Source organism: Salvelinus namaycush, chromosome 27 (genome assembly GCF_016432855.1).
Source record: "Salvelinus namaycush isolate Seneca chromosome 27, SaNama_1.0, whole genome shotgun sequence".
Lineage (NCBI taxonomy): Eukaryota > Metazoa > Chordata > Actinopteri > Salmoniformes > Salmonidae > Salvelinus > Salvelinus namaycush.
In genome coordinates this window covers 39,820,379-39,830,594 of record NC_052333.1, presented here as the reverse complement: position 1 = coordinate 39,830,594, position 10,216 = coordinate 39,820,379, and positions in this window count along the sequence as shown.

Here is a 10,216-nt window from a genome sequence, read left to right as displayed (position 1 = left end):
GCTGAAATTGTCTCATAGTGTTCCTAACATCTCAACTACCCAGTACTGCACTAATTTCTACTTACAAATTGCATCAAACATTTTATAGACCTTGTTTATGGAAAACTGTTTATAACTGTATTTCACTGTTTCAACATGCTGAAATTGTCTCATAGTGTTCCTAACATCTCAACTACCCAGTACTGCACTAATTTCTACTTACTATTTCAATGAAACATGTTTTAGACCTTGTTTGTGGTAAACTGTTTATAACTGTATTTCACAGTTTCAACATGCTGAAATTGTCTCATAGTGTTCCTACCATCTCGACTACCCAGTACTGCACTAATTTCTACTTACAAATTGCATTAAACATTTTATTGACCTTGTTTATGGAAACTGTTTATAACTATATTTCACGGTTGCAACATGCTAAAAATTGTCTCATCGTGTTCCTAACAGTTGACTACCCAGTAGTGCACTAGTTTTTACTTACTAAATGCATCAAACATGTTTCTGACCTTTTTAATGAAAACTGTTTCTAACTGTATTTCACGGTTACAATATGCTAAAAATTGTCTCCTATTATCTCGACTACCCAGTACTGCACCAATTTCTACTTACAAATTGAATCAAATATGTTTTAGACCTTGTTTATGTAAAACTGTTTATAACTCTATTTCACGGTTGCAACCGGCTGAAAATGTCTCATTGTGTTACTACCATCTCGACTACCTAGTACTAAACTATTTTCTACTTACAAATTGCATCAAATATGTTTTAGACCTTGTTTATAGTAAAACTGTTTATAACTCTATTTCACAGTTGCAACATATTAAAATGATCTCGTGATGTTCCTACCATCTCAAATACCCAGTATTGCTAGACTACTATCTACTTTTTTTTAAATTGCATCCAAAAAATTTGTAGACCTTGTTTGTGGTAAACTGTTTATAACTGTATTTCACAGTTTCAACATGCTGAAATTGTCTCATAGTGTTCCTATCATCTCGACTACCCAGTACTGCATTAGTTTTTACTTTCTAATTGCATCAAACTTGTTTTAGACCTTGTTTATGGAAAACTGTTTATAACTCTATTTCACGGATGCCACATTCTGAAAATTGTCTCATAATAGGAACACTATCTCGACTACCCAGTCCTGCACCAATTTCTACTTTCAAATTGAATCAAACATGTTTTAGACCTTGTTTATGTAAAACTGTTTATAACTCTATTTCACGGTTGCAACCGGCTGAAAATGTCTCATTGTGTTACTACCATCTCGACTACCTAGTACTAAACTATTTTCTACTTACAAATTGCATCAAATATGTTTTAGACCTTGTTTATAGTAAAACTGTTTATAACTCTATTTCACAGTTGCAACATATTAAAATGATCTCATGATGTTCCTACCATCTCAAATACCCAGTATTGCACTACTATCTACTTTTAAAAAATTTCATCCAAAAAAATTGTAGACCTTGTTTATGGAAAACTGTTTATAACTCTATATCAATGTTGCAATATGCTGAAATTGTCTCATAGTTTTCCTAACATCACTACCTAGTAATCCACTAGTTTTTACTTACTAATTGCATCAAACATGTTTCTGACCTTTTTATTGAAAACTGTTTAACTATTTTTGACAGTTACAATATGCTAAAATTGTCTCAGTGTTCCTATTATCTCGCCTACCCAGTACTGCACCAATTTCTACTTACTATTTCAATCAAATATGTTTTAGACCTTGTTTATGGAAAACTGTTTATAACTCTATTTCACGGTTGCAGCATGCAAAAAATTGTCTCATAGTGTTCCTACCATCTCGACAACCCAGTACTGCACTAGTTGTTCAGTCAAATTGCATCAAATATGTTTTAGACCTTGTTTGTGGTAAACTGTTTATAACTGTATTTCACAGTTTCAACATGCTGAAATTGTCTCATAGTGTTCCTATCATCTCGACTACCCAGTACTGCATTAGTTTTTACTTTCGAATTGCATCGAACTTATTTTAGACCTTGTTTATGGAAAACTGTTTATAACTATATTTCACAGTTGTAAAATGCTGAAAATTGTCTCATAGTGTTCCTATTATTTAGACTACCCAGTACTGCACCAATTTCTACTTACAAATTGCATCAAACATGACCTTGTTTATGGAAAACTGTTTATAACTCTATTTCAAGATTGCAATATGCTGAAATTGTCTCATAGTGTTCCTATCATCTCGACTACCCAGTACTGCACTAATTTCTACTTACAAATTGCATCAAACATTTTATAGACCTTGTTTATGGAAAACTGTTTATAACTGTATTTCACTGTTTCAACATGCTGAAATTGTCTCATAGTGTTCCTAACATCTCAACTACCCAGTACTGCACTAATTTCTACTTACAAATTGCTTCAAACATGTTTTAGACCTTGTTTATGGTAAACTGTTTATAACTATATTTCACGGTTGCAGCATGCTAAAAATTGTCTCATAGTGTTCCTACCATCTCGACTACCCAGTACTGCACTAGTTGTTCAGTCAAATTGCTTCAAACATGTTTTAGACCTTGTTTATGGTAAACTGTTTATAACTATATTTCACGGTTTCAACATGCTGAAAATTGTCTCACAGTGTTCCTACCATCTCGACTACCCAGTACTGCACACATTTTTTCTTACAAATTGCAACAAACATGTTTTAGACCTTGTTTATGGAAAACTGTTTATAACTATATTTCACAGTTGCAACATTCTGAAAATTGTCTCATAGTGTTCTTATCATCTCGACTACTTTTTAAATTAAAAGTACGAAAATCTTGTTTTAGGCCCTAACCAATTATTCCTCTAGTTTTGTTGTCCCTATCCGGCATGCCTGTAGTTCGGCAATACGGGACACACCGTTTCTTGGACACACTTTCATGAACATAGCCGAAATCATTTTTGTTGTCCTTGTCTGGCATGCCGCCAGTTCAGCATGACGGGAGACACTGTTTCTGGGACATGAATTTGAAACATATTTCTCATCACTTTTTAAAGTAAAATAACGAAAACATATTTTAGAATCTGACCTTTATGCCACTAGTTTTGTTGTCACTATCCGGCATTCCTCTGGTTCGGCATGACGGAAGACATTGTTTCTGGTTCTCGAATTTGAATCATATTTTTCAGCACACTTTCATGAACATAGCCGAAAATAATTTTTTTAGGCCCAAACTGGCATTCCACTGGTGTTCTTGTCCCTATCCGGCATGCCTGAATTTTGTTGTCCCTATCCGGCATGCCTCTTGTTCAGAATGACGGGAGAAACTGTTTCTGGGTCACGAATTTGAAACATATTTTTCAGCAATTTTTAAATAAAAAACACGAAAATCTTGTTTTACGGACTAACCGTTAGGCCAGTAGTTTTGTTGTCCCTATCCGGCATGCCTCTAGTTCAGCATGATGGGAGACACTGTTTCTGGGTCAAAGGAAAGGAGATGGACCTTTGCACTCGTCCTGTAGGGCACACAGGAGCTCCATGGAAACACCAGGCTGCTGTGGTCCAGATTTTCAAATATCTGTCCAGCTAGTTCCTCCCAACAACACTGGCGATGAGGGCTGAAGCTAACTTTAGGTAAAATAGTGGATGTTATTTTTATTTATTTTTTCCAATCATTTTCATTTGAATATTTTATGTATCAAAGCAGAGTGCTGAAGTTGATTTCTGCAGCCGCTGAGACATCCAAGTCAGTCAGTTGATAGTGAGTGATCAGACATCTTATGAGTATGAGGCAACAATACGAAATGTCAACTTTTATTTTACTGTATTTTTATATATATATATATATATATATATATATATATATCTATTGTGAGAGATCAAGTGGTCCTGGAGGTGGGCCGCAGTACAGCCACTACTGATGAGCTCACCTGAGGCCAATTGACTGATGATTGTTTGTGCTCTCTTAAGGACCTGACTGAAGGGGCAGAGGGGAGAGAGTGATTATGAGCCGGAGACTATGGCGAATTCCAGGACAGTAGGATTCCCTGTTATAGGTTCGGCTCAAGCTGTTGGACTGATGTGTGGTACCAACTGTTCATTTTTTTTGTTGGTTTTGTTTGGATATCCAGTACCATGGCCTTTGTTTGTACGGTCCCGGAAGAGTTGAAAGAAGAACTCCCAATACAGTTTCCTTATTTTTGTCCAAGTCACGTCTCTGTGTTTCATTTCATGCTGTCCCGCCCAGGATTTTGTCAGGGAATAGGTAAAGCCTTTCACAATTATACAACAATAGTGAAGACATCAAAACGATGAAATAACACATTTGGAATCATGTCGTAACCAAAAAAGTGTTAAACGAATCAAAATATATTATATATTTGAGATTCTTCAAAGTAGCCACCCTTTGCCTTGATGACCGCTTTGCACACTCTTGGCATTCTCTCATCCAGCTTCATGAGAAATGCTTTTCCAATATTCTTGAAGGAGTTCCCATATATGCAGAGCACTTGTTGGCTGCTTTTCCTTCACTTTGCGGTCCAACTCATCCCAAACCATCTCAATTGGGTTGAGGTCGGGTGATTGTGGAGGCCAGGTTATCTGATGCAGCACTCCATCATTCTCCTTCTTGGTCAAATAGCCCTTACACAGCCTGGAGGTGTGTTGGGTCATTGTCCTGTTGAAAAACAAATGATAGTCCCACTAAGAACAAACCAAATGGGATGGCGTATTGCTGCCGAATGCTGTGGTAGCCATGCTGGTTAAGTGTGCTGTGAATTCTAAATAAATCACAGAAAGTGTCACAAGCAAAGCACCCCCACACCATCACACCTCCTTCTCCATGCTTCATGGGGGGAACCACACATGCAGAGATCATCCGTTCACCTGGTCTGCGTCTCAAAACCAGCCCCATCACGATCATCGAGGTCTTGCTCCCAGACAAAATAAACAACTTCTTTGCGCGACTTGAGTACAATACAGTGCCACCGACACGGCCCTCTACCAAAGACTGTGGGCTCTCCTACGTGGCCGACGTGAGTATAGCATTTAAACGTGTTAACACTCGTAAGGCTGCCGGCCCAAACTGTTATGTTTGTTCCCTATATAATGACAAACCGGGGCGTAGGTTTAACTACTTTTAATGAACATATACTTCAGCTAGAAAACTCCATGTTTAGCCATGCAAGGCATTCTTTAACCATCCCCCTCCCGCATAGCCTGCTGGGTAACGTAGCCGCGTCCTTAGAGCATGTGCAGACCAGCCGGCTGGTGTGTTTATGGACATATTGAAACAATCAGTATCCAAGTCTGCTGTCCCCACATGCTTCATCATCCAAGATGGCGTAGCAGTCAGACGTATTTGTCTTTGTCCTGTCGTGTCCATTGTATATATCTTTTTATAACTTTTTCTTCTCATATCTTTTAAAAATATTTTCCTAAACCTCAACTTCTAAATACTCTCCTGTAACCAGCCTCACCCAATGTGGCGTGGATCTGTTTTTTTTCTAAAGTATTTCTATTTACTTCGGATCTGGAATCCCTCAACTGAAGCTAGAAAGCTAACTACCTACCAGCTACAGTGGGGCAAAAAAGTATTTAGTCAGCCACCAATTGTGCAAGTTCTCCCACTTAAAAAGATGAGAGAGGCCTGTAATTTTCATCATAGGTACACTTCAACTATGACAGACAGAATGAGGAAAAAAAATCCAGAAAATCACATAGTAGGATTTTTAATGAATTTATTTGCAAATTATGGTGGAAAATAAGTATTTGGTCAATAACAAAAGTTTATCTCAATACTTTGTTATATACCCTTTGTTGGCAATGACAGAGGTCAAACATTTTCTGTAAGTCTTCACAAGGTTTTCACACACTGTTGCTGGTATTTTGGCCCATTCCTCCATGCAGATCTCCTCTAGAGCAGTGATGTTTTGGGGCTGTTGCTGGGCAACACGGACTTTCAACTCCCTCCAAAGATTTTCTATGGGGTTGAGATCTGGAGACTGGCTAAGCACTCCAGGACCTTGAAATGCTTCTTACGAAGCCACTCCTTCGTTGCCCGGGCGGTGTGTTTGGGATCATTGTCATGCTGAAAGACCCAGCCACGTTTCATCTTCAATGCCCTTGCTGATGGAAGGAGGTTTTCACTCAAAATCTCACGATACATGGCCCCATTCATTCTTTCCTTTACACGGATCAGTCGTCCTGGTCCCTTTGCAGAAAAACAGCCCCAAAGCATGCTTCACAGTAGGTATGGTGTTCTTTGGATGCAACTCAGCATTCTTTGTCCTCCAAACACGACGAGTTGAGTTTTTACCAAAAAGTTATATTTTGGTTTCATCTGACCATATGACATTCTCCCAATCTTCTTCTGGATCATCCAAATGCTCTCTAGCAAACTTCAGACGGGCCTGGACATGTACTGGCTTAAGCAGGGGGACACGTCTGGCACTGCAGGATTTGAGTCCCTGGCGGCGTAGTGTGTTACTGATGGTAGGCTTTGTTACTTTGGTCCCAGCTCTCTGCAGGTCATTCACTAGGTCCCCCCGTGTGGTTCTGGGATTTTTGCTCACCGTTCTTGTGATCATTTTGACCCCACGGGGTGAGATCTTGCGTGGAGCCCCAGATCGAGGGAGATTATCAGTGGTCTTGTATGTCTTCCATTTCCTAATAATTGCTCCCACAGTTGATTTCTTCAAACCAAGCTGCTTACCTATTGCAGATTCAGTCTTTCCAGCCTGGTGCAGGTCTACAATTTTGTTTCTGGTGTCCTTTGACAGCTCTTTGGTCTTGGCTGTGTGACTGTTTGAGGTTGTGGACAGGTGTCTTTTATACTGATAACAAGTTCAAACAGGTGCCATTAATACAGGTAACGAGTGGAGGACAGAGGAGCCTCTTAAAGAAGAAGTTACAGGTCTGTGAGAGCCAGAAATCTTGCTTGTTTGTAGGTGACCAAATACTTATTTTCCACCATAATTTGCAAATAAATTGTTATTACAATGTTATTTTCTGGAATTTTTTTTCTCATTTTGTCTGTCATAGTTGATGTGTACCTATGATGAACATTACAGGCCTCTCTCATCTTTTTAAGTGGGAGAACTTGCACAATTGGTGGCTGACTAAATACTTTTTTGCCCCACTGTATCAGTCAGCAAACCACTGCTAGCGGTCAGCTAAACTTTAGCTCGGAAAGCTCTCGCCAGTTCGTACAACGTGACTCAAACCAGAGCATAACGGACCTATTTTTTTTCCTCTTCATATCCCCGGATTCTCCATACCGCAAACTCTGAACATTTTCATCTGGATCTTCGCAACTAGCTAACCGCAATCCCGGGTGACTACTCCTGGCTAGCGCTTCCATCCTGGAGCAAGCACCAATTAGCCTGAAGCTAGCCTGGCTAGGGCTCCTGGGCTACCACCGAAGCCCACTCCTGGGCTACAATATCCGGACCCCTTCTACTGCCGGTACGGGGAACGGAACCCCGCTGATCCTCTACGACTGGAATACCAACATAATCTGCCCGAGGATTCCAACAGGCCCCTCAGGCGCGACGTCCGCTGAAGGCCCATTCTGCTAACCGTGGCCTGCTAGCTACCTAGAGCTACTTGGAACCCTACTAATCCACGACTGGTCTATCGACGTCACCGCACGAAGAGGCAAAAATAGACTGACCTCCATCGCGACGTCCCCCAAAGGCCCTTCTAATAACTTGCTAGCCCCGGTCTGCTAACTACTAGCTTGCTAGCCCCGGTCTGCTAACTACTAGCTTGCTAGCCCCGGTCTGCTAACTGCTAGCTTGCTTGCCCCGGTCTGCTAACTGCTAGCTTGTTTGCCCCGGTCTGCTAACTGCTTGCTTGCTAACCCGGTCTGCTAACTGCTAGCTTGCCAACCCCTGTCTGCTAACTGCTAGCTTGTTGGCCCCGGCCTACTAACTGTCTGAATCGCCGTGTCCCCAGCCAGCCCAACCACTAACTGGACCCATATGTCCACTGGGCTACGCATGCCTTTTTCTAATATCAATATGCCTCGTCCATTACTGTTCTGGTTAGTGATTACTGTCTTATTTCACTGTAGAGCCTCTAGCCCTGCTCAATATGCCTTAACCATGTTGTTCCACCTCCTACATATGCGATGACATCACCTGGTTCAAACGTCTCTAGAGACAATATCTCTCATCATTGCTCAATGCCTAGGTTTACCTCCAATGTACTCACATCATTACCTTTGTCTGTACACTATGCCTAGAATCTATGCTATCATGCCCAGAAACCTGCTCCTTTAACTCTCTGTTCCGAACGTGCTAGACGGCCAGTTCGTATAGCCTTTAGCCGTACCCTTATCCTACTTCTCCTCTGTTTTTCTGGTGATGTAGAGGTTAATCCAGGTCCTGCAGTGCCTTGCTCCACTCCCACTCCCCAGGTGCTCTCATTTGTTGACTTCTGTAACTGTAAAAGCCTTGGTTTCATGCATGTTAACATTAGAAGCCTACTCCCTCAGTTTGTTTTACTCACTGCTTTAGCACACTCTGCCAACCCGGATGTCTTAGCCGTGTATGAATCCTGGCTTAGGAAAACCACCAAAAACCCTGACATCTCCATCCCTAACTATAACATTTTCCACCAAGATAGAACTGCCAAAGGGGGCGGTGTTGCAATCTACTGCAAAGATAGCCTGCAGAGTTCTGTACTACTATCCAAGTCTGTACCCAAACAATTCGAGCTTCTACTTCTAAAAATGCACCTTTCCAGAAACAAGTCTCTCACTGTTCCTGCTTGCTATAGACCACCCTCTGCCCCCAGCTGTGCCCTCAACACCATATGTGAATTGATTGCCGTCCATCTATCTTCTGAGCTCATGCTGCTAGGTGACCTAAACTGGGACATGCTTAACGCCCCGGCCATCCTACAATCTAAACTTGACGCCCTCAATCTCACACAAATTATCAATGAACCTACCAGGTACAACCCCAAATCCGAAAACACGGGCACCCTCATAGATATCATCCTAACTACACGCCCTCCAAATACACCTCTGCTGTTTTCAATCAAGATCTCAGCGATCACTACCCCATTGCCTGCATCCGTAATGGGTCTGCGACCAAACGACCACCCCTCATCACTGTCAAACGCTCCCTAAAACACATGTAGATCCTGGAATGACATTGACCTCATCCCGTCAGTAGAGGATGCCTGGTTATTCTTTAAAAGTGCCTTCCTCACCATCTTAAATAAGCATGCCCCATTCAAAAAATGTAGAACTAGGAATAGATATAGTCCCTGGTTCACTCCAGACCTGTCTGCCCTTGACCAGCACAAAAACATCCTGTGGCGTTCTGCATTAGCATCGAATAGCCCCCGTGATATGCAACTTTTCAGGGAAGTTAGGAAAAAATATACACAGGCAGTTAGGAAAGCTAAGGCTAGCTTTTTCAAACATAAATTTGCATCCTGTAGTACAAACTCAAAAAAGTTCTGGGACACTGTAAAGTCCATGGAGAATAAGAGCACCTCCTCCCACCTGCGCATGGCTCTGAGGCTAGGAAACACTGTTACCACCGATAAATCCACTATAATTGAGAATTTCAATAAGCATTTCTCTACGGCTGGCCCTGCTTTCCACCTGGCTACCCCTACCCCGGTCAACTGCCCGGCACCCTCCACAGCAACTTGCCAAAGCCCCCACCATTTCTCCTTCACCCAAATCCAGATAGCTGATGTTCTGAAAGAGCTGCAAAATCTGGACCCCTACAAATCAGCCGGGCTAGACAATCTAAACCCTCTCTTCATAAAATGATCTGCCGAAATTGTTGCAACCCCTATTACTAGCCTGTTCAACCTCTCTTTCGTATCGTCTGAGATTCCCAAAGATTGGAAAGCTGCCGCGGTCATCCCCCTCTTCAAAGGGGGTGACACTAGACCCAAACTGCTACAGACCTATCTATGCTACCCTGTCTTTCTAAGGTCTTCGAAAGCCAAGTTAACAAACAGATTACCGACCATTTCGAATCCCACTGTAACTTCTCCTCTATGCAATCCGGCTTCAGAGCTGGTCATGGGTGCACCTCAGCCACACTCAAGGTCCTAAACGACATCATAACCGCCATCGATAAGAGACAATACTGTGCAGCCGTATTCATCGACCTGGCCAAGGCTTTCGACTCTGTCAGTCACCACATTCTTATTGGCAGACTCGACAGCCTTGGTTTCCCAAATGATTGCCTCGCCTAGTTCACCAACTAGTTCTCTGATAGAGTT